Source organism: Eurosta solidaginis, chromosome 5 (assembly GCF_040869045.1).
Source record: "Eurosta solidaginis isolate ZX-2024a chromosome 5, ASM4086904v1, whole genome shotgun sequence".
Classification (NCBI taxonomy): domain Eukaryota; kingdom Metazoa; phylum Arthropoda; class Insecta; order Diptera; family Tephritidae; genus Eurosta; species Eurosta solidaginis.
This window is the reverse complement of record NC_090323.1, coordinates 66,028,133-66,054,888: the sequence shown is the minus strand read 5'-3', so window position 1 is coordinate 66,054,888 and position 26,756 is coordinate 66,028,133. Positions and strand designations below refer to the sequence as shown.

At 38.4% G+C, this 26,756-nt stretch overlaps 1 protein-coding gene across 14 annotated transcripts in view; it reads right to left on the bottom strand.

Annotated features, from left to right (window-relative positions):
• gogo (golden goal) overlaps positions 1 to 26,756 on the bottom strand; it is a 595,526-nt gene that overhangs the window by 299,768 nt on the left and 269,002 nt on the right. Inside the window, exon 4 of one of the 14 annotated variants that reach the window (XM_067791431.1) lies at positions 10,070 to 10,147. The exons of the other annotated variants lie outside the window; for them this stretch is intronic. The gene's annotated coding sequence lies outside the window, so the exon portion shown is untranslated. The remainder of the gene's footprint in view (positions 1 to 10,069; positions 10,148 to 26,756) is intronic. 14 annotated transcript variants of the gene reach the window in all.

Below are 26,756 nucleotides of genomic sequence, written 5' to 3'. Positions count from 1 at the left end.
CTTATTGCCACTTTGAATGGCCATAAATTTGATTTAAACTTTGCACACTTATCAAGGCTCGATGACAATACAATAAACGTGATGGTGGGGGTGACATAAGGTTAACGGACATAAGGTCAATTGAACTTATGACCACCCCAAATGACCATAGATATGAAACCTTGCACATATGCGAAAAACGCATTCCTTTATTAATGATAGAAATGGATGCATGGCACCGCTACGAAAGAGCATACTGGAGCCCTTTTAACACGCTTTTATTAGCTTGGCCTGTATCTATCTATGTATCTATGTATCCATGTATGTATGTAACGGAATCTGGAGTGGAGCCGAGAGCCCCGGTAATGCAGAGCTCCGAACTCCGTTGCACCTTTTGAAGCATTTTAAGATAGGTACTTTTAGCTAGTGCAGGGCCACCAGACCAAGGCACCATAAAGAAGAATCGGCGCACAATGGCTGTTTAAATCAAGTAAGTCACCTTAGGGGAGAATCCCCAGGAGGTGCCAATTGCCCTCTTGCAGGTTGAACAGCTCTGCTGCTGCCTTCCTGGAACGCTCCACTATATGGTCCCTCCATAATAGCTTCGTATCCAGTATGACTCCCAAATACTTGACTTGATCGCTAAACGCTAGGAACGTACCCCCAATTCTTGGCGGTGTAAGATTTGGTACTTTGTACCTCCTCGTGAAGAGGACAAGCTCGGTTTTATCCGGGTTGACTTCAAAATCTGTGGCGTGTTGTACTCCTGGAGCAGCTCCAGGATGTCAGCTGGGTCTGTTGACGTCACTGGAACCCAGGCCTAGACCTTGGTCGTGAGGGGATATCACGCGCCTCCACTACCTTGAGGCGCGTACCCGGATATACCACCCCTATCAGTGTGACGGTGGCCCTATAGAGGTTTACCGACCTGGCGTCGTCACAGGCAATTAGCTTGACATTGCCCTGGAACCACACTGCATCGGTGTAAGATGGCGGTGGACCAGGGTGGCCTTTCTTAACCTTAACGGCCACCGTAGCGAGCGCGGCCTCGATCCACTTCTACTGTTGTTTCGGGATCCTGCCATCTTCGCTGCTATCGTCTATAATGCCAATGATCTGCCGACACTTGGCAATTTCGGCGAAAGACCGCGTCCAGCCTCCCTGCGTCTTGGCCTTTTCGGTGCCGTGTGGTTGGGTTCATCCATGGACCGCTGGCGTTTCGAGGTTTCATCACTCTCGACTAAAACTTTTAGAATTACTTGAACTAAAAAATTAAAAATTAATAATATTTAAAAAAAACTAAAAAAAAACGCTTTTTTAGCTAACCGAACTAAAAAATAGAAAATAATTTTCAATTAAAAAGAGTTTATATAACAGTAGTAGAAGGTCAAACAATCATTTATAGTTAATCACCTCAAAATAAAATTATAATAAAATTTATGTAATTAACAGAATAATTTAATTCACAGTAAAAAGCGTGGGGTGCTTGATATTGAATGTTACTATCATTCTATTGGCAACTATCTGAGAGGGAAAGATATGAAATGTAGTCAAATGCACCCCACGCTTTTTACTGTGAATTAAGTTATTCTGTTAATTACTTAAATTTTATTATAATTTTATTTTGACGTGATTAACTATAAATGATTGTTTGACCTTCTACTACTGTTATATAAACTCTTTTTAATTGAAAATTATTTTCTTTTTTTTAGTTCGGTTAGCTATAAAAGCGTGTTTTTTTTTATTTTTTTTAAACTATTATTTATTTCACGTTTATGAACATGTCGTTACTGTTTAATGGATTACCACTTAGATACTTGGAAAACAAGATACTGAGAGATGACGCATATAGCTAAATTACAGGAACGTTGGGACAGTAGGAGTAGGGGAAACCGGAAGTAACTTCGGCTGTGAAAGTCCTGTGAGAGACTTAAAGGTGTTACCACATAGAGCATATAGCCCATGCAGCTTTCATCCCTATGCCTCTTGGGATAAGCCTTTTAGGAACTTTCTGGTGACTGCCGTTGCCACCCAATAGAGTTACATGCAAACGGGTGTCAGGACCGCTAGAAAGGAAGCGGTTTTGGAAAGGCCTCCAACTGTACCAATGTGAGGGTGAGTCAAATCACGTCATCAATTAGCACAAACGTATGCGATCCTTGAGAGCTGGTCAAACGGTTCTTCGATCCGTGTGCGTAGATATCCTGCGAGTTAAGACGGATGCGGCCATCATACGCTGTCTAAATGAAAAAAGGGCAAATTTCGAATTTCACTGATATTGAAAGGCAAATAGTTAATAAAAGTTATCGGTAATCGTTCTCCAGGGAAGAAAAGAAAAGGACGCAATGGTAGGAAATTATACTTAACTTGAAATTATATTTAAAAGAAATACCTGGATGCGTCGATTATGAACTTGTTTATGTAACTTTTTTTAAAATTCAAGGTATACTGCCGTCGATACAAAAAAGGCAGAAGTATCCACTTACTGCCTTTTGGGAATTTTAATGCCAAAAAATTTCTGCAATTACAATTTACCAAATAAATACTCATTTAAAACCCAGAATTAATAGGAAAACATAGTTTTAAATTTGAAATGTACTTTAAAAATCTTAAATTTCCCAAATAAAACTGTATTCAATTAGCGAGACTTACTCATATTGCTTTATAAAATTGTTTTGTTATTGATATTAGAGAAAACTTGCAAAGTTTACAAACGGCGATGGTTACTAGGACATGTTTCTGAATTTCACTTCTTCATCAGCTAGCTTCCCGGGAGCTGAGTACTGAACTCGAAATCTCCAGCATTCATACTGTTACGAATATTAGCAAAACTAAGGGGTGCTGCCAACTCTAAGCCGATGCTAAACAATGATATCATGCACATCCATAGATCAATCATTATGTACTTACTACATAAACGAATCAATAATTGCGTCTACACATATGTACGTATACGAGCAGCGGAGAAATAATGCAAAAACACATACATATATCTTATCTGAGTTGTCACAAGAGAGGGCAATAATTTGTGCAAGTATTACTCAAATGAGAAATTATACATCTGTAGTTGTAGCTGAGAAATTTATAACTAAGTAAAATTCTGGAAGCGCCTAGAAGATGCCACGAAGAAATCACAGAGTATAAAAGCATCAGCGGTAGAGGCGCTATGGGCAGGTTCGATTAAGACGCTATCTAGCGAGCAAGAGCAGTATTATTTTGAAAGTAAAGTTTCATTTAAGCTATCAATCAGTTTGGTTATTAAGCAAGCTATTCGTTGAGTGTTATTGTGAAGTACTTTAATAAAGGCCATTTTGCATTATTAAATATTGGAGTTATTTATTCAACAATTTAGTGATTCGAACTCAGTAGAAGATTGCAAATAAGGGGAATTGCAAGTAAATTCGTTACAATTGGTGTCAGAAGAGGAATTGTTGAATAAATTCCAGAGGTCAACAAGGACATGGCAAAGTTCCGTGAATTGAAGATCCAGCAACTGAAGAAGGAGTTGGAGAGCCGTGGATTGAATACAACCGGCATTAAACTCGAACTTCAGGCACGACTGCGAGAGGCAATGGAATTAGAAGGAATTGACGTGGAAGAGTATGAATTTCATCTTGATGGCGAGGAAACAACAAAAATGGAAGAGACAGTTACGCATACAGTTACGAGCACAGACTTGAATATGATTTTGGCTGCAATATCTGCTCAAATATCGACAATGGTTTCTCAACTGGAATCTCAAAAGACAGATATAACATCTCAACTGGCATCTCAACTAGAATCCCAGGAGAACCGTAGAACATCCAAGATGGAAGAACAGAATACATATATGGCATCCCAACTGGAAGAGCAGAAGACATATATGGCATCCCAACTGGAATCACAGGAGGCGCGTATTTCAGAAATGACGTCGCAAGTGTCATCTCAACTGGAAGACCAAAAGACATATATGGGTTCTCAATTGGAAGCACAAGAGGCACGTATATCTGAAATGTCGGCAGAAATTTTGGAACAGGTATCATCAAAACTGGAAGCGCAGGATGCAAAAATGGCTCAATTTCAGGCAGAAGTAGATGATTTAAAAGGTCGTATGGAGCAGTTACAACTAAATCGGCCAGTTGTTTCAGCATGCAATCCAAAGGTAAAAACACCATCCTTTGACGGGCCTGTTCCTTTCCAGGACTTTAAGCTACAGTTTGAGAAGACCGCAACAGTGAACAACTGGAATGCTGAAGATAAAGTTGCTGCACTCTTCGTAGCATTGAAAGGACCAGCTGCCGAAATCTCACAGACTATTCCAGAGTATGAACAGAACAGCTATTAAGCATTGATGGCCGCTGTCGAGAGACGTTATGGAAGCGAGCATAGAAAACAGATATTCCAAATTGAGTTGCAAAACTGTCACCAAAGAGCGAAAGAGGCTTTGCAGGAGATTGCCTCGGATGTTGAAAGGTTGGCACATTTGGAAAATGCGGACGCACACGTGGAGTACACCGAGAGGGTAAAAATCCAGAGTTTTATAAATTTCATACGGGACGTAGAAACGAAGCGAGCGACATATGCAAACCCAAAACCTACATTCGCAGAAACGGTATCCCATGCACTGACTCAAGAAACAGCGTCACTTTTGAGTAAGCCAGCGTACAAAGCTCATCGCGTGGAAGTGGAAAGGCCAGAATGGGTAGACGCAATATTGGGGGCGCTGAAAGGATAGCAAAAGCGGAGTGAAAAAGTTAACAAATGCTTCAAATGCGGGAAGTCCGGTCACATTGCACGTCATAGCGATCTTGGTCCTAATAGTTCCAACAATGTGGGTGGCCGCAAACGCAAAGCTGGAGGAGATGAGCAAGAGCGAGTAAGAGGTAGAGATCGAGAGCTAGATCCAGCTATTGAATGCCCTGTGATATCTGTGTCGCAAATTGGAAGGAAATCAAGCAATCTTACTGTTGGAGGACATGTGAATGGAAAGGAACGTTTACTGACTGTAGATACCGGTGCATCCCATTCCATCATTCGATCAGATTTAGTCAACAAAAAGATAAGACCATTGCTTGGAGCAAGATTACGTACAGCCACGGGAGAGGACACCCAGGTAATTGGAGAAGTAGAATGTGAAGTAGCAATTGGGAACGTCACGGTATTACACAATTTTATAGTGGCAGGTATTGTTGATGAAACCATAAGGAGTTGTCACAAGAGAGGGCAATAATTTGTGCAAGTATTACTCAAATGAGAAATTATACATCTGTAGTTGTAGCTGAGAAATTTATAACTAAGTAAAATTCTGGAAGCGCCTAGAATATGCCACGAAGAAATCACTGAGTATAAAAGCATCAGCGGTAGAGGCGCTATGGGCAGGTTCGATTAAGACGCTATCTAGCGAGCAAGAGCAGTATTATTTTGATAGTAAAGATTCATTTGAGCTATCAATCAGTTTGGTTATTAAGCAAGCTATTCGTTGAGTGTTATTGTGAAGTACTTTAATAAAGGCCATTTTTCATTATTAAATATTGGAGTTATTTATTCAACAGTTTAGTGATTCGAACTCAGCAGAATATTGCAAATAAGGGGAATTGCAAGTAAATTCGTTACAATACCTTATAGTGTAAGGGCAGATGCCTTTAACCACTTAGCCATATGAATGCCCCGCTGCTCGCTTTGCAATTGGGTACATACTAATTCTATGTGCTATTTAATCCTAATGGTGTGGAATGTTTTAGGCGAACTTAAAAGCTTAGTAACAATGGATTTTTACAGCATAACTTTTTTTATTAGAAGTGCTTCCGCTGTTAACTAACATATCAACGTTATCATCTGCATTTAATTAGCGAGATTTGCTCATATTGCTTTACACAATTGTTTTGTTATTGATATTAGAGAAAATAAAAATTTAATTTTCTCCGATTTTACTTTTTGCCTTTTTGCTACGGACGGCAGTATTGGTATAGAGTTTTATTCGATGTTTAACTTCCTTACTTTGTTAATTTTTTTCGTTTCATGGAGGTACGAGGATAGCAAATTGAAAATGCTGTTGCATATCAGTGTTTGGTGGAAATCATTCCCTAAGGCGGAACACATAATCAATGAAGGGAACGAAAAGGCGGAAAATGTTGCCAACATTTCTGACTTTATTTTGCCAATTGAATTGCATACATGTAAGTAACAATGTTATGACAATAATGCAGCTCATCCTTTAAACAAATTTAAATTGTTATGCGCAAAATTAAAATTTACAGGTTTTATGATATTTCAACACACCTCCTATCACTACCTCAAGGCTTTTCAATTATAAATATGCAGATACGAATAAATTTGAATTTTTTGTAGTTTCATTGGATTTTGTATGAATAGGCTTTAAAGAGCAAAAAACGTATTAAATCGCGACGTACTTAAAAGCGCTTAGGCCCGCTTGCAGGACGACAACTTAACTTTCTGACCTAAAGTTAACCTGACACGTGTTAAACTAATGAATATTTCTCAAATTAAAGGAAAATAGATAGACCCACCAATAGGTATACCGAAATGATCCGGATGAAGAGATTAGTTGATTTAGCCCGTCTGTCTGTATGTATGCAAACTGGTCCCTCAATTTTTGAAATATCTTGATAATATTTGGTAGGCGCGTATATTTAGGTTTCCGATTAGACGTTTGTCGGAACCGACCGGATCGGACCACTATACCATACATTCCCCATACAACCGATTTTTCAGAAAAGAGGATTTTTTATCATACCTTGCTCAATTTATTAGATTGAAGCTTCAAACTTCACCATATGCTTTCGTATATTGAACATATTGTTGTCTTAAATAAAATAATAAAAAAAAAATATTTTTAAGTTAAACGGTTTTATTGAAAACAATACATAAATAAATAAATGTAAGGCGCTATAACCTCCGAAGAGATCTAAGGCCGAGCTTCTATTCCCATTTGCATCGTGCTCCTCTTGATTTTCCCTACAAATTGGCCAGACGGGACCTACATGTTTTATGCCGACTCCGTACGGCACCTGCAAGGCAGATGATTTTTCACAGATAGCTTTTCATGGCAGAAATACACCCGGAGCGCTTGCCAAACTCTGCCGAGGGGCGACCCCGCTACCATCACACCACGGTGACCGCCAATACAATACTTACATGATGTGATACTAATTCTAAAAGCTAGAAAATAATTAGGTAGGTCCTAGGTACTAGTCATCATATACCTCACCAATCTAGGGCGTTGATCAGACAATTAAATAAAAGCGTTGGGCGCGTGAAATTTCCAAAAATGTGAGGCGTATCATAACCTGATTCAGTCAGGTTCAGTTGGCCTTATATATGACTATCAATAGAAATTAGACGCGTCCAACGCTTTTATTTAAATGTCTGATCAACGCCCTAGATTGGTGAGGAATACGATGACTAGTACCTAGGACCTACCTAATTATTTTCTAGCTTTTAATATTATTATTAATTCATGTCAGTTTGTTTTCAATAAAACTGTTTAACTTAAATTTTTTTTAATTATTTTATTTTCAAGTTTTTAGTCTTTATTTAATTGCCTACTATTTCTCATTCTATTTAGTTCATTTAGTGACTCATTATTACAAAGACTCTTTCCTGACAATTTGTTACAATCTAAGTCCTCGATACATAATCCTTTACTAAACTAAAACTTTACTCGACTCTGCGCCACGTATGCTTGTCCCTCCTCGAACTCCAAAGTATTTTGATGTTACTTCTACCGGATGTATGTAATATTTTTTCCAAATATGAGCCAAATCGGACATCATAAGTTGCTTTCTATTCATGTATGTATTATGTGTTCCAAATATGAACCAAATCGGACCACAAAAACGCTTTTTTGAAATATTTCGATCCATGCGCCACCTATCGGAGTATTTTTCTTCTTATTATTGCATTGTCATCGGGGTCTGTACTATATTCCAAGTTTCAAGGTTGTAGCTTATCGGGAATTTACTTAAATTTTAATTACAAAATTAGTTCGCAACGGCCGTGCGGCCGGCCTGTCAAGTCAAGCTAAATAAAACCGTTTAAAAAGGAAACGGCTGATATCAGGTTTAACTATTTTTGTAAAAATAGTAATATTTTTTTGTGGCTGCTGCTTGTTAATGCAGCAAATGGTCTTGTGTGAAAAGGAAAAATAAATTTTTCCATTAAATATAATTGTGATTCTATTAAGTTTCTGTGTGAAATGGTTGTTGTTGTAGCGATAAGGATACTCCCCGAAGGTCTTGGGGAGTGTTATCGATGTTGATGGTCCTTCGCCGGATGCAGATCAAGTACGTTCCGGTACCAAGCCCGACCATCTCGGGAACGATTTGTTATGACCACATGCGACCTTCTAGGCAATACCCCACACCCTAGATCCATGAAGAGTTAGGGGTCACCAGAGCCTCGTTTATTAATGTAACAGGATTCGATACGGATAGGTGAGGTTGACAATTGGGTTTGGAGAAGCTATATATTGCGCTGGCAACCTAAAAGGGTTGCGCTACATAACCCCCTGGAATCTATTTGGTATTTTAGTCACCTCTTACGACAGGCATATATACCGCGGGTATGTCCTAACCCCCTAACCCGCTGGGAGTGTGTGAAATTGGTGTTATATTCTTGCTGAAACAACCCGATAGCAAAAGGAGGTTCTAACAGTATCTGTTCTCCAGGGGCTGGGACCAACTAAATTTTTCGTTAATTCTTTTTGTATCAGTTAATTGAAATTGTAACTGGAAAGAGTAAGATAGCTTCAATCACATGACAAATGCCTCATTATAGGACATTGTCCGCTTGCCTCCGAAGAAACGGCTCATTTGCTTAACACCTTGCTAGCTCGCTACTCAAAAATCTAGTCTTAATCAACGGATGATTTGTGCGTGACTACACTGACATGCAGTTCCCACTCAGTCAGTTTGTTGGAAAAACTAAAGGAGCACGACGCAAATTGGACGAAAAGGTCGGCCTAACAGCCCTTCGGAGGTTACCGCGCTTTGCATTTATTTATTTTTTTAATTTATATTATGCTCTGTTTACACTACTCTGAGCCAAATGCTTTAAGGGTGGTAATTGGCTTATTTTGCAAAAGTTTTTTTTTCTACGAGCTGTTATGTTTTAGCATTTTATTATACTCAGTTGAGCAGAGCTCACAGAGTATATTAACTTTGTTCGCATAACGGTAATCCGTAACGGCATAAACTAATCGAGATAGATATATACTTCTATATATCAAAATGATCTGGGCAAAAAAGAAATTCATTTAGCCATGTCCGTCCGTCCGTCAGTAAACACGATAACTTGAGTAACTTTTGAGGTATCTTGATGAAATTTGGTACGTAGATTCCCCTCAGATCGCTATTTAAAATGAACGAAATCGGACTACAACCACGCCCACTTTTTCGATATCGAAAATTTCGAAAAACCGAAAAAGTGCGATAATTCATTACCAAAAACGGATATAGCGATGAAACTTGCCAACTGCGTTGACCTTATGACGCAAAATAGAAAACCAGTAAAATTTTGGACAATGGGCGTGGCACCACCCACTTTTAAAAGAAGGTAATTTAAAAGTTTTGCAAGCTGTAATTTCGCAGTCGTTGAAGATATCATGATGAAATTTGGCAGGCACGTTCCTCCTATTACTATATGTGCGCTAAATAAAAATTTGCAAAATCGGATGACGAATACGCCCACTTTAAAAAAAAAATTTTTTTTGAAGTCAAATTTTAACAAAAAATTTAAAATCTTTACAGTATATAAGTAAATTATGTCAACATTCAACTCCAGTAATATGGTCCGGGGTAATATGGTGCAACAAGATACAAAAATAAAAGAAAATTTCAAAATGGGCGTGGCTCCGCCCTTTTTCATTTAGTTCTTCTAGAATACTTTCAAGGCCATATGTCGAACAAAAATTTACCACTCCTTGTGAAATTTGGTAGGTACGATAACCGTTTTCTGTGAAAATGGGCGAAATTGGTTGAAGCCCCGCCCAGTTTTTATACAAAGTCGACGGTCTGTCCTTCCGCTCGGCCGTTAACACGGTAACTTGAGCAAAAATCGATATATCTTTACTAAACTTAGTTCACGTACTTACCTGAACTCACTTTATCTTGGCATAAAAACGGCCGAAATCCGACTATGAACACGCCCACTTTTTCGATATCGAAAATTACTGAAAAATCAAAAAAAAAAAAAAAAATGCCATAATTCTGTACCAAATATGAAAGCAGAGATGAAACATGGTAATTGGATTTGGCTATTGACGCAAAATATAACTTTAGAAAAAACTTTGTAAAATGGGTGTGATACTACCATATTAAGTAGAAGAAAATGAAAAAGTTCTGGAGGGCGAAATCAAAAGCCCTTGGAATCTTGGCAGGAATACTGTTCGTGGTATGACATATATAAATAAATTAGCGGTGCCCGACAGATGACGTTCTGGGTCACCCCGGTCCACATTTTGGTCAATATCTCGAAAACCTTTAATATGATACCCATATCCTAAAAACACATTCTGAACTCACCCCTGGTCCACCCTTATTACGGTATCTTGAAAAGGCGTCCACTTATAGAACTAAGGCCCCCTACCTTTTATAATACTCTTTAACTCCTTTCATTTGATACCCATATCGTACAAACACATTCTAGAGTCACCCCTGGTCCACATTTATGGCGATATCCCGAAATGGCGTCCACCTATAGAACTATGGCGCACTCCCTTTTAAAATACTCTTTAGTACCTTCCATTTGATACACATGTCACACAAACACATTCCAGGTTTACCCTAGGTTCATTTTCCTACATTGTGATTTTCCCTTATTTGGTCTCCAAAGCTCTCAGCTGAGTATGTAATGTTCGGTTACACCCGAACTTAGCCTTCCTTAATTGTTTATACTCAGTTGAGCAGAGCTCACAGAGTATATTAAGTTTGATTGGATAACGGTTGGTTGTACATATATAAAGGAATCGAGATAGATATAGACTTCCATATATCAAAATAATCAGGATCGAAAAAAAATTTGATTGAGCCATGTCCGTCCGTCCGTCCGTCCGTTAACACGATAACTTGAGTAAATTTTGAGGTATCTTGATGAAATTTGGTATGTAGGTTTCTGAGCACTCATCTCAGATCGCTATTTAAAATGAACGATATCGGACTATAACCACGCCCACTTTTTCGATATCGAAAATTTCGAAAAACCGAAAAAATGCGATAATTCATTGCCAAAGGCGGTTAAAGCGATGAAACTTGGTAGATGGGTTGACGCTCTGACGCAGAATAGAAAACTAGTAAGATTTTGGACAATGGGCGTGGCACCGCCCACTTTTACAAGAAGGTAATTTAAAAGTTTTGCAAGCTGTAATTTGGCAGTCGTTGAAGATATCGTGATGAAATTTGGCAGGAACGTTACTACTATTACTATATATGTGCTGAATAAAAATTAGCAAAATTGGATGAAGAACACGCCCACTTTTTAAAAAAAAATTTTTTTAAATTCAAATTTTAACAAAAACGTTAATATCTTTACTGTATATAAGTAAATTAAGTCAAAATTCAACTCCAGTAATGATATGATGCAACAAAATCCAAAAATAAAAGAAAATTTCAAAATGGGCGTGGCTCCGCCCATTTTCATTTAGTTTGTCTAGAATACTTTTAATGCCATAAGTCGAACAAAAATTTACCAATCCTTCTCAAATTTGGTAGGGACATAGATTCTGTGACGACAACTGTTCTCTGTGAAAATAGGCGAAATCGGTGGAAGCCACGCCCAGTTTTTATACACAGTCCACCGTCTGTCCTTCCGCTCGGCCGTTAACACAATAACTTGAGCAAAAACCGATATATCTTTACTAAGCTTAGCCCACGTACTTATCTGAACTCACTTTATCTTGGTATAAAAAATGGCCGAAATCCGACCATAACCACGCCTACTTTATCGATATCGAAAATTACGAAAAATGAAAAAAATGCCATAATTCTATACCAACTTCGAAAAAAGGGATGAAACATGGTAACTGGATTGGTTTATTGACGCAAAATATAACTTTGGAAAAAACTTTGTAAAATGGGTGTGACACTTACCATATTAAGTAGAAGAAAATGAAAAAGTTCTACAAGGCGAAATTAACAGCCCTTGGAATCTTGGCAGGAATACTGTTAGTGGTTTTGCATATATAAATAAATTAGCAGTACCCGACAGATGATTTTCTGGATCACCTGGTCCACATTTTGGTCGATATCGCGAGAACGCCTTCACATATACATCTAAGGGCCACTCGCTTTTAAAACCCTCATTAATACTTTTATTTTGATATCCATATCGTACAAACACATTCTAGAATCACCCTGGCCCACCCTAATGGCGATATCTCGAAAAGGCGTCCACCTATAGACCTAATGCCCACTCCCTCTTAAAATGCTCAGTAACACCTTTCGTTTGATATCCATATCGTACAAACATTCTAGAGTCACCCTTGGTCCACCTTTATGGCGATATCTCGAAAAGGCGTCCACCTATAGAACTAAGGATTACTCCCTTTTAAAATACTCATTACCACCTTTCATTTGATACCCATATCGTACAAACACATTCTAGAGTCACCCTGGCCCACCCTAATGGCGATATCTCGAAAAGCGTCCACCTATAGACCTAATGCCCACTCCCTCTTAAAATGCTCAGTAACACCTTTCGTTTGATATCCATATCGTACAAACATTCTAGAGTCACCCTTGGTCCACCTTTATGGCGATATCTCGAAAAGGCGTCCACCTATAGAACTAAGGATTACTCCCTTTTAAAATACTCATTACCACCTTTCATTTGATACCCATATCGTACAAAAACATTCTAGAGTCACCCCTAGCCCACCCTAATGGCGATATCTCGAAAAGGCGTCCACCTATAGACCTAATGCCCACTCCCTCTTAAAATGCTCAGTAACACCTTTCGTTTGATACCCATATCGTACAAACATTCTAGAGTCACCCCTGGCCCACCCTAATGGCGATATCTCGAAAAGGCGTCCACCTATAGACCTAATGCCCACTCCCTCTTAAAATGCTCAGTAACACCTTTCGTTTGATATCCATATCGTACAAACATTCTAGAGTCACCCTTGGTCCACCTTTATGGCGATATCTCGAAACGGCGTCGACCTATGGAACTAAGGATCTCTGCTTTTCAAAATACTCATTAACAGCTGTCATTTGATACCCATATCGTACAAACATATTCTAGAGTCACCCCTGGTCCACCTTTATGGCGATTTCTCGAAAAGGCATTCACCTATAGAACTAAAGCCCATTCCCTTTTAAAATACTCATTATCACCTTTCATTTGATACCCATATCGTACAAACACATTCTAGAGTCAGCCCTGGTCCACCTTTATGGCGATATCCCTAAATGGCGTCCATCCATAGAACTATGGCCTACTCTCTCTTAAAATACTCTTTAATACCTTCCATTTGATACACATGTCATACAACCACATTCCAGGGTTACCCTAGGTTCATTTTCCTACATGGTGATTTTCCTTATTCTGTCTCCATAGCTCTCAACTGAGTATGTAATGTTCGGTTACACCCGAACTTAGCCTTCCTTACTTGTTTTATTATATGTTTGTATATAAATTGCAATTACATAGGAACTTCCTCTTATCACAAAAACAAAATATTGCCCCCATTCCACGAACTTGTTTCTTTTTCAGAGTTGCATGCAGGCATTAAAAAACCATTAAACAAGAAAAAATACTGAAATGGAAAACTTTGGCTGCCATGTTAATTCCGTTCATTATTGGCATTTATGTCATTGCCTTTACGTTCACGTTTACACCAGTGCTACCAAGTTTTGTGTGAAGACGTAAATGAATTTACAGTGCTTTACAAAACTTATGCAACGACATACTTATGGGCTTAAGAAAAACAGTGCTACGCCCTAGGAAAAAGGCCTTGGTGTAATAAATGTCGAGTCAATCCGTAATGTAAAAAAACGCTTATCGTGATACAACTCCTATTATTTGTTAATATACATAAATACTTATATAGTCATTTGTATACTTTTATCACCATACTGTATGTACAATGTCCATACATATATGTACTCGTACATATACGAGTACGAGTATCCGATGATGACAGGCAGGTCCTTGCATTTTATAGCAGTTCATTGTAGCCCGTCGATTATTTGAAATTACTTAAAATAAGTGAATTTTATTACTGGTAATGCATTACTATTGCAAATGGATTTTTGCACTCCTTTCAAGCCCACCAAATTGTTATGGACATATTTCTTGTATGCATAAACGATACCGAGGTAAAACTGTTACTAATTTAAATGGGAGCCAGAAAAAGTACGAGAAAAGTGTGCGAATGGCGGATAAAATGCAATTTGTGAATTTAGGAACCGTGCAATTACTTTCAGCTAATTTGGATGCGAAGCGTTACTTTTTTTATATGAATTAAGAGCATTCTTATCTTCAATGGCAAAAACGAAGCTTTGCTACGGTTTCAATTTGAACGCAAGGGCACATGGTGAATGCAAAACCTTGAGCTACTAGCCAACAAGAATAGCGGCCGATATAACCAAAAAAATAGCCGAAAGACGGAAAGTTTTTATATCCGGGGTAAATGCTTAAATTATGTAGGGAGAACTCTATGCGCCTTCAGCGAGGGCAGTAATGCAGCAACCGATTGCCACAACCTGATGATATATATCTCCCGTGGAGATATATAAGTATGGCGGCAAATTGCGCAAACTGTAGAATAATCAACCCTCCTAGTATTGCATTCCCACTCAACCTCCATCAATTGAACTGGTTTATACACAAACTTTACACAGCTGTACAAATTACGTTTAGTAACACCAGCAGGTGAGCAAGACACACATTTTTTGGCGACCCAAACTTCGTCGTAGACCTAGTGGAGGAGATATGTAGTACGTTATTAGTGTTTGCTACCGGAACGTACCACAGCAATATCCGGAAGAGGACCATCAACATTGACAACAATCCACAAAAACTCCACGGAGTGTATTTATGGCTACAAAAAGAAGAACAAGACATTCGAAACTAAGCTAGGATTCAGACAGGTTGCCATAAAATAATAAACTCCCAACTGATATGTAAGTATTCCTTAGATAAACCTACATGGCAACTCAAATAACTAAATTGTTATAAAACAAAAATTTTGACTTTATTTAAAATTACTTAAGAATATTGTACCGACGCCCTTTCAAAATAACCTTTAAACTTAGAAGGTCATACGCAACTTGTTTTATACACAGTCTAGGGAATATCTTTTATATGCATTCCTTATATTCCCTTAAGCGGAAGTGCTGGCCTTTCCAATGTTTCCCCGCCCTGCTTTTAGGAAACATTGGAAAAGTGGATGAATGGAAAAAATTTTTGGTAGGCCAATCTCTTATTTGTGGTACTAACAAAAATCGGACTTATATTTTACTAGCCGGGCTCGTCCGCATCTTGCGCAACAAAGAATGTTTTATGAACGTATGTACATATATAAAAGTCTCATATCAAATATCAACAGAAATCAGCTGTTCTATCAATCAATCATCTATCAATAAAAACTTACATGCGCTTGCGCTGCCATCTGGCGAATATTAGCAACTGCCGATAATGCAGTGTTAGTTCTACTCAAATATTCACAATAGTGCCATAGTACAAATAGGTTTCTTTGTGTGCTCACAATCGCTTATTTTTAACAAATTTTTTAATACTTATTATTAAGAATTCATGAGGTTAACACCGGCTTATAATAATTGAATATTCAATTACTATGTTTTTTCTAAGAGAAACTGAAAAGAAGGAAAGAAACATTTACTGGTATATTGCGAAATGGATCCACAAAAGAGTTTCTAAAAAGAAAGTAAGTTATAATGATAATTATCATTAAATCTTTCTCGCAGGGCTAAACTTTACATCTGTGTATGTTTGTATGATTGTGTGCTTGTTGTTTTTGCAACCTTACCTATCTGTGTTAAATTTTATCTTGCAATATTTGTCATCTGCATTAACTGGAATTTTTATTCATCTCATTTTCCAAGTACCATGTACAGTTGTATGGACAGTAGTGGCATAAAGTGTGATGCACTTAACTTTTATTAACACTTTCGCGAGGAATTAGTTTCATTGTGCAGCAATGACGCCTTCAATTGAACAAAACTTAAAAAAATGGCGAGAGCTAGATACATATTCAGACGTTTACGAGTATGCGAAACAAAAAAAAAAAAAAAATAAGCGAGGATAAAAATTGGTAAAACTGAACTGAGAAATGAAAAGGATCAGAAGCTACTTTGACGACATGGACAGCAAACTCCTTAAATGTACTACGAAATATGTTTGTGCAAGTAAATTTACACCGCCTTTCATTTGTTTTGATCGAACACCTTAGTCGGATTTTCAATGAATACTTCAACTCAAGTCGAGTATTGACTTATCTTGTTTGGTTGATTTTCCGACAGGGTGGATAAATGATGTATATTGGAACGATTTTCCGTCATCCCTTGTCAAATTTGGTTTTGAGACAAACCGGTTTCGGCGTTGTGCCATCATCAGTGTCGATTTTCGTTCTCAGAGAGAGAGAACGAAAATCGACACTGATGATGGCACAACGCCGAAACCGGTTTGTCTCAAAACCAAATTTGACAAGGGATGACGGAAAATCGTTCCAATATACATCAATACTCGACCTTCACTGATGGGTGCGCCATATACTAAAAACTTTTGCGGCGATTAAAGTTTCATGAATTCCAGTTAGCAACACTGCTTAACTTAACCACACATTGAACTCAACTCAAGTTAACATCTTGCCAATGCGCTATATATAAAGCCGGCCTAACTCAGAGAGGAAAGGGACAAATAATTTTGAACGACTTCCGTCCGCCAGTTAATGTTGGGCGGATATTGCAGAAATGGCCTTATGTGCACATTTGTTTTACAAAAACAAATACAGCACACAACTGTATGTAAGCAAGACGACAGCTGTTGCGCTTAAATGCCTTTTAAATGTTGTTCTAGGAGACGATTGAAAATATGACTGGTCTCATGTGGAAACACATTACCTGAGGGATATATGTTCCATATATCGGTGTCAACTCTGAATAAGTAAGACTTTAACCTATTACAGTACCCAGATCGAATTTGTGCCAGAGTGGCAAGCGTCTCCTTGTGAAGTCTGCTTTCTTTAATTGCGAGTACCGGGTATTTGACAATAAGAACAAGGTTAGCCAGGCATTTATAGGCATTGAATTTTATACATACTATACATAGTAAAATAACTGTTTTTAGGACAAGAACTGTTTCGGGTATAAATGAGAGACATGTTGTTGAAACCATACCCACTTTTTGAACCCAGCGAAAATTTCGAAAAATGGTAACAATTGGTCGGCGTTTTAACAAACACTGATTCACTTTTTGATGCAAGATGGACATTTAGTAAAATTTTGAAAAATGTGCGTGGCCGCTAATCCAAAGCCATTGCTTAATTTCGCAATTTGAAAGAAGTATGGTTCTTGGTACTGGCGAAAGTGAAGTTGTTTCAAGTTATCAAAATAAGCAATTTTTGTAGTGTCCGTAACTACATTATCAACAGTAATATGGGAGGGCAAATTATAAAAATGGAAAAAAATTATAACATTATAAGGTGATTGGCCTCTTTATAAAACGTTTGATATGATAAAGAAATCCTTTTTATGACAGCACTGTTTTATAGTCTCATATGACATGATATTTTCATATGTATAAGTACTATTTATCAGCTTTTATATCAGAACCAAATCTCAGATTGGAAGCGAGGGCTTTCCAACAGCAAAACAAAATAAGTCATAGGCACGGACTGGAGACAAGGCCGCTCCAACCGTGCATGTATTAACAATACCAGAGTGTTCGATTTTAACTTCCATAGCTAGTAAAATCTCAGACAGTGATTGGAGGCAAGGTCTCTTCACACTGCCCTACCGAAGAAAACACAAATTTTTAAGATTATTTAAGTGACTTACGTCACTTAGAGGAAACGCAACCCTGCACTTCCAAAGCCCATCACGCATCCCTGCGTGTCGTTCCATAGAGAAGCGTCCCTGTTTGATTTTCGAACTTCCAATAGTGCTGGAAAAGCTATAAAAGCGCTATGCGCTCCTGAATTCATTCTCTTTCTAAACTTTCTACAATCAACCAAGGTAAACTGTATCATCTCGGAAATCAATTCCATATTCGCAGCGTTTGTGCCACCGATATTTGTAGTGCATTCAATTAAAATCATTTGTTCAAAGTAACATAATTTCCTTTCAACTTAATTTGTTAATTTAAATAATTTTCTCAAACATAACTAAGTTAAAAGTAAAATTAACGTAGAGTTGAAACTCTGATATTGAATTTAGCTATCAAAGATAAGATATTTTATCTGTTAATATCGTAACGAATTTTAGTGCTATTCCTCTTATTTGCAACCTTATACTAACGTTCGAATCACTAAATTGTTGAATAAATAACTCCACTATTCAATAATGCAAAATGGCCTTTATTAAAGCACTTCACAATAACACTTCTACTTCTCAACAGATAGCGTGCTTAAATCAAAATGATTTTTTGATTGCTCAGCTTGAGCTCTGTTATACTATTCGATTTCCTCGTTCGCATACCTCTAGGCTTTTCTAGAATTTAACTTAGTTACCAGCTATAAAATTACCAGCTATAACTACAGCTGTACAGCTGCACGTTATAGCTTCTCATATGCGTGTGTATATGTGAGTGACACTTGCGCAAATGATTGCCTACTTTTTTGAGCATCTTAGATAAGATATATGCATGTGTTTGTGCGTTTCTCTCCGTGGCGTGTACGTACATATGTGTTGACATAATGATTGATTCGTTTATGTAGATACAAGTGACTGCTTGCTTTATTATTGTTGTGGCTTTATTTACTTAGTATCAGATTAGTGATGTGAGTATCACTTAGTGTCACTAATTTTCGTCACAATATTGATACACTGGAGTGTAAGGAAGACTAAGTCACTTGAATTAAATATTGAACTTATGCCAATATCTCACATCTCACCTTCTTTTATTTAATTTCCTTGGATTGACCCTCATAGTCCAAAGCAGGTGAAATCCCCTTTCCCTTTTATCTTACTGGTTATCATCAAATTTAACAAAGTTCTTTGGATAGGCAAACGGAAACTCAGCCACGGATTGGAAACTTGTCCTTTTCAACCGTCAAAAATTTTTTTTCATTTCATTTTCATTTATTACAATTTACATTAGTACAGTAAGATAATATACCTTGTATAGTACAAAAAACAGTGTCATAGATATGGATTTAACTAAATTGAATCAAATTTTTGGATAAAAAAGGATACACAGTATTATTGTAGTTAACCCAAGTTAATGACGCTATATAAAGTACAGTAGTAATGACATAAAATATATATAGATATAATAGACATATTAAAGACAGCTAATTAAAACTATACTAAAAGTAAACGATTAGGGAAAAAATTGAGTAAAAAAAATGGTCAATTTAATATTAATGTGAAGAGAAATAATTGAAAAGAATGTGCTTATATTAGTTGCTTTGGTTTACATTGTTCCTTATTGCAGCTGGGATTGAGTTCCACTTACGAATGGTGTTGAAGAAAAACAGCCTTGTAGAGAGAAAAAAATGAAGTTGGGTACAACTATACTACATGATCTGAGAGATCTAGCAAATCTGCGTTTTTCATATAAGTACGGTGGGGATTTAGTAGAAATCAACCTAAACAAGAAAATTACACTTCTGGCCTTTCTTACTGTGATTTAGTGGCAATCGCATTTTTGCGTGTTCATATCCTTCACTGAGCCGCTACACATTTGGTCGCTAATGGGCTAGGCATCCGTCTTCTCGTTTACTGATAAGTATATGCCTCACATATGTGCTGACCGTATCCCATCTGTCTCTTCGACAGGTCATGTTATTGATGACACTGCCCGGGGATAGATCGTCAAGTACCCCTTCCACCCTCCTTCGCTGATCGGAGAAGTGTCTGAATTCGAAGAAGGTGTGGCGTACATCGTCTATTTTTCCACAGTACAGGCAGCTCGTGTTATCAACCTTACCCATTCTGTGTAGGTATTTGCGGAAGTAACCGTGTCCCGTTAGAAACTGGGCCAGGTAAATATCTACCTCTCCGTGTCTACCACCTACCTGATTTAAAAGCGTTTTTGACGTCCAGCGTGACCAGCAACACTATAGTTCTTGCTCTATGGCACGCTGTCTCGGCTTTCTTGACTGCGTCTATAACTTCTGCTTTGGTATCGATTGTGGAGTGCCTCCTCCGAAAACCATGCTGTCTGGGATACAGTCCTCCACCGTCCTGTAACGCTCTGGTAAAGAGTTGCTTCAGGAGACTCTCCATCAATTTCCCTGCTGTGTCCAACATACATAGGGGACGGTAGGATGATGGAGAGTTGGGATATCCTTTTCCTCTTGGAATGAGAACCAGTCGTAATGTCTTCAATATGGTGGAGAAAGGTCTTTCTTCGAGAAATTTGTTGTACATGTGCAACATAAGTTCTGGGCAGTTATTTGCAGCTAGCCTAAGTTTCATAGTTCGCACTGCAGTTTTAAGCTCTTCTTCTTGGAATGGTTCCACGTTGCGGTCTTCATGGGCAACGTACCCGACCTCCCTAGGCAGTTGGGTGGGAAACAGGACATCCACAATGTTCCTTGTTGGGTCTCGTCCATCAGCTGGTTTTGCCAACGAAACTTCTTGATTACTATCTTATATCCCTGCCCCAGGGGTCTCGATCCATTTCCTCGCAAATCGCTTTGCAGCACGTAAGCTTGCTTTGCTTAATGGCAGCACTAAGAGCTTTCTTCGCTCCTTTGTATGCTTCCGAATATTCTCTTGCCTCAGTCCTGGCGCGCGCGAGTTGCTAGCCTTCGCATCCTGTGGCATATTTTCCGCAGCTCCGCGATTTCGCTGTTCCACCAGTAACCTGCTTTATACCCCTCCACACTCCCCTCCGTGGCATAGAGAGATTGCAAGCGTGGCGAAGACAGCTCATTGCCTTTTCAACCGTCTCTTCCATCGCACTGGAGTTGTTGATTATCCGTCTGGCATCTGCAAGTACTGATGCGGAGAACGTGGCAGAGTCGACCTTAGATGCGTCCCATGCTATTGTTCGCTATTGTGCGTGGCCCGTTCGGAATCTTCCTCTGACCGGGATCGTTTAGGTGGAAAGTGATGTAGTTGTGATCGCCGCCAGTCAGACCCTCTATGACTCTCCATCCAGCAGCGGTCAGCAGCAGGCTTTCTGATACTTGTGTTATATCGGGTATCGAGAATCCAAAGCCTGGCCGTCGGTATGTAGGGGTCGTACCAGTATTAAGCACGTTTAAACCGAGCCTGGCTGCCATCTCAAGGACTAACCTTCCGCGGGTTTCTGCGGCATTCCCCATTCGACGGCTCTTGCGTTAAAGTCTCCCGTCATAACCAGGTTACTAGTTAAGTCCCTCAGGTCGGCTTCAATAAATTCAAGCTTGTCCCTGAACGTTTGCAGCTTACTATTGTGGTATTATTCGTAATTAGGCCGGCGTAGCCTTGTCCGGCAACACGATTCACAATATTGGCGTTTGCATCTGCCATCCAGATTGCGGCGGTGCCGGTGTTGTCTATGTGCCAATCATTTCGGCCTCTATAAGGTTCGGTGATGATAATGCAGTTAGCTTTATGGTCTAAGACCAACTATTGTAGTAGCTCATCAGCAAGCCTGCTCCCATTTAGGTTGCCTTGGAAAGTGATTAGTCACTATTGAATTAAGAGTTTGGCCTTTGCAACAGCGAGTGCCGCTCTGAAAATGCTGCATGCTCCAGATCCAGGGACATGATCGAGCTTCTGTGTATTACACAGGTAACATTTTGGAGCTGCGGTACAGGCCGACGCTTTGTGGCTGCTTTGCCTACACTTCCAGCAGGCGTTACTCCTGTCTGGGCCCTTGCATTCAGACTTCCGGTGTCCGTAGAGACACCTAAAGCAGCGTTGCACTTCTGCTCGCTGTCTGATTCGGCACTGTATCCATCCGATAGGAATTCCACTTCTTTTGAGTAGGACGTTGCCAACTACTATTTATAAAAGCCACTAAAACCTACCTTCATCACATGACACAAAGGTACCTATGTGCTTTTTCCAAAGCGTTTCACCATTTTGTCTGACCTGATGTTGTTTGTTATATTCAAGCATTGTTGTCGAGCACAATGCATAAAAACTTCTAATCTGCCAGTGCCATTCCATATTCACTCACACACTAAGTCTATTTGAAATCCACCAACAATGTGTGGCCACAATTCAGCCATTGTATTTTATTTTTCACACTACTATTGGTAACCGCCCTTCACAACTATTTTTACAAGTTGCCCGCCATCCCCAATGCAATTCTGCATACACTAAATACGACATTGTAGATGAGCTTATATGAAAGTCCGCTTGTCTGTTTGTAAGTCGGGACTTTTACATATTTGTCTATTTGTCTGTCATTGTGTTGTGTTGCCACTCACTGGAAGGCACAAACAATAGTTAGCTGTACACTTCAACACCTTGTGGCATATTGCACCCGTTGCATGTTGGGAGCCTACAAAGTTATACATACATCGGAGATAGTCACGCAAGGCGACACTTTCGCACTACAGGTGTAAGGACTACCGCTGAACTGGTGCTAGTCGGATACACAACGAACAGTTGGTAGGCACACTTGTACCAGCTTAGGCTCTGTTTTGCAGTAGTTGATTAGGAAAAGATTAAACTAAGTTTGCTTAAACCCTAGCCAAATTTAAACTCCAGTTAAACTACAGAGCAGATTTCCAATCACAGTTTAAGGTCGTCTTTGGGGTTTTTTTTTTTTTTTTTTTTAATATTGGTTCCTTATTAGCTAGCTAATTTTTAGGTATGGCAACAGCTGGATTTTCTGCACACAATAATCATGGAAAAAATATTTATCCTGCCTTACAGGGATACATCTGGAGTTGATATTCAACATCATTCACTAATCCAGCCTTTAAGAAATTTTGTAAAATTTTAGTTCTCGAGTTGATAACCAACGTCTTCTCAAATTATTCTCTGACTTTTGAAAGATTTCGAGAAATGTATGTTTCTCAAATAAAAACCCAGCACGTTGCTCCAGTCTATATCCTACATTGAATATCGAGTTGAGGTGGAGTTGAAAAAATCTTCTCGAAGGTGGAACAACCAAAGCCAACGACTTTTTATTGTGAGAAATAAACAACGGGTTATTAGTAGTAATGAAGCGTTAGAAATTAAAATTAAATTATACCTTGTGTACAAGTTTACAACTATATTTTTTGGACTTAAGTAACAGCATTTTTTACTTACTTACTTACTTAACAGCATTTTTTGCTTTATAAAAATTCCCTTTTTGCTGAGAACACTATGATTCTCAAGTTGAGTCACAGCTTCGAAATAACTCTTGAGATTTTTGAAGTATGGCAGTTATTAAAATAAGCTCTAATGGTACGCACGGCGAAAAGCTTTTGGGTATATTCGACGCCAATGCGAATGAACGCAGGTTAACACTAGTAGTGTGGTAGTAGCGTACTCCGCCTACCACACCGAACATCCTGATTTTGCGCTCTGGCAAAGCATCATTAAAGTTTTAGAAACAAGTTTTTTTCAATTTAAAGAAAGTTTTTCTAAATGGGTTCACACTTCGACAGTGATTTGGAAAACAATCCCAGTGCATTTCTGATATGAAAATCTCATTGAATACTCATCTGCCTAGGCGCTACCGTTCGGAGTCGGCATAAAACAAGTAAGTCCCGCCAATTTGTAGGAAAAATTAAAAGGAGCACGATGCAAATTGGTCAGATCGGCTGCTTATGCTCACTATAAACTTCAGTTTAAGTAGACTGAAAACTTCAGAAAAAGTTTAAGCGTCGCGACGCGTCGTCTAACTGACAAATTGAATGGAAATTATACTGAAAACCGGGCCATAAATTAATTAATCATAGGCACCCACCAGTAAAGATCCACCTCCGGCGGAACCTAGTAAAGACGAGTAAAAAGGGGCAAACTGCTTTTTTGTAAGATATTGCAATGTTAAAAACATCAATTGAAAGCATTGCGACGGGGCAGTATTAGAAATAGTACCCTCTTTTAATACGTTAGATCTGTGCTATTTCCGAACTAGTGCGATTCGCTGCAGGCTCTAAATATTTTTTTTTAATAGTTCCCTTGTATGTATGTACATATAAAAGTAATGGCGGTACAACAGGTGGTGTGAGTGTGAAAATAACAAATGTGTGCAGCATATTTATATGGTGGCACTGGCAACCTCAAAGTTAACGGTAAAAAGGAGCAAGAGTTCTATCACTTGGTGCATTAAAAGTTTCACAAATTAGTGGATTCGACAAATTTTGATTTACTCCAACTCAAAGTGCATATCTGCTGAAAAGAGAAATATTACCCGTTGCTTGGCAGCTACTCACAATGCATCCATATGTATTTACATATGTATGAACCCTTATATATGTAAGTCCACTTACATATATGCTTTTGTAGTGAAACTCATTTCACAGCATTTGTTTTGCGTAATTTCGCGCGTATTGTAATGCTTTCAACTTTTGTGTTTTCCTTTTTCTTTTGTAAAACTAAATGAGTTGGAATGTAATTATTGTTCATTGTTTGGGGAGTATTTTACATTTATTGTAATGCATTTAGTATAAAAATTTAATGCACTATGTAGACGAGGTCTAACCCAATGGTAAAGTTGTGTGAATGTAATGAAAATTTCGTGAAATAAATGAAAATATTTTTGTAAGAGTTGGTTCACTTGGCGTCATTCTACAAGCAAATTATAATGGGGAAATTAAGCAACAATGGTAAGTAAAAGTAATTACTTGACATTGTCTTAACCATTTCGATTATATCCTTTTTGCTAAAACTATTCTTTTATTGCATTTCATAAACCAGACAGATCATTTCCTTGTGGAATTTGTTCACGGTTAAGAAATTTGGTGCAACATCTGTATAAAGACCAAATCAATAGAAAGGGCACTTCCTATTCTGTGCCCACGCCAACCTTTTTTTAGTGATTCCTAGAAGGTAAAATATGGTCATATTAAATCGATTCCGAGACGGTCGCGCTAGTACCTTAATGGTGCTTGTTACCGAAACATACAGGATCTGTGTACGCCAAAGAACCATCAACATCGATAACACACTCCCCAAAACCTTCGGGGGATATTTTATCGCTTCAACAACAATAACAACAGGGTTTTCATTTATTTAATAAATGGTCTGCTACATGATTTAAAAATATATTTTTACAACTCAAAGGTTAAATTTTATATTAGAAGATTTCAATATTAAGGGAGTTCAGGATTTTGTGCAAATGGTCCAGCATCTTTGGAGTAGCATATCATCAACTGTCAAAACAAAACAAAAAGTGCGAAAAAAAATTTTAAATGAAAAAGTTGCTCACGATCCGTGGATTATATTTGCCACAGCAGCGTTTCCAACGTCAAATGCACAACATTCTAAACTCCTTTGTTATATATAAAAATGCAATTGGATTTCTGAACACCATGGTAAGAAATAAGACTAAGACTTGCTATAGTGTGTTATTCCATCAGAATGCATAAAAGAGTAACATGTCTTGCGTTGTTGAAATGCACTAGATTCCAATGAACTCGATGCCTAATTCACATACTATACGACAGACGTGGTGTGATGGTAGCGTGCTCCGCCTACAACACCGATTATCCTGGGTTCACGTTCCGGGTAAAGCAACATCAAAATTTTAGAAAGAGTTTTTTCAATAAAAAGTAAATTTTTCTAAGCGGGGTCGCCCCTTGGCAGTGTTTGGCAAGCACTCCGAGTGCATTTCTGCCATGAAAAGTTTCTCAGAGAAAAGTTCGTTCGGAGTCAGCATAAAACATGTAGGTCCCGTCCAGCCAATTTGTAGGAAGAATTAAAAAGGAGCGCGACGCAAATTAGAATAGAAGCTCGGCCTAAAACCTCTTCCGAGGTTATTGTGCCTTACATTTTTTTTATACTGCCGAAATGCATACGACCGTTCAGTATCTCTTAAAAAAACGTGTTGTTAATGTTGGTTTGATAAATCTTCTCCCAAACTACTTTAATGGTAACTCCAGGGAAATTGTAATGCAGTTGGACTGAATAAAACCCTAACATATTCGGGCAATCAATTCGGAAAACTTTCGTCGACTAGATTATACTACTCCCACCCTTCCTCTAGACAACAAACTTTCTATCAGACACGTATGGTATGATATCCCCACTACATAACCAGCATCAACAGCAATCTTCACGGTTATATCCATTTTTAAATATCTTTAATGGCAACTTGGGCAGCGTATTTAAAGACTATTTTCGCTCATCTTAATAAAACTAACAGTCTTAAAGTAGACTGCTCGGCGGATTCTATTAGAGAATTCCACCGTCGTTGCAATTTACTCCCACAGTTAAGCAGCAATCAAATCCCTACAAAGCGGGAGCACTTTCTCAAATGTAGCAATAGATTGCAAACATTCGCTAAACGTACTCACCTCTAAGCCCTCGACAATAGTGATTTGGATCCCAGGTCACAATGATGTAGTTGGGAACTATTTTCGATGAAGGAAAGTTTCTGAACAGACCGATGTAATTAAGTTAAGGCACATCGTTTTCCCACTTTTACATGCAAACACTTTACCGTGTTGTATTTACCGAAAACAAATGTTAGTAGGGCACTGAAGCTCACTTCCCAAT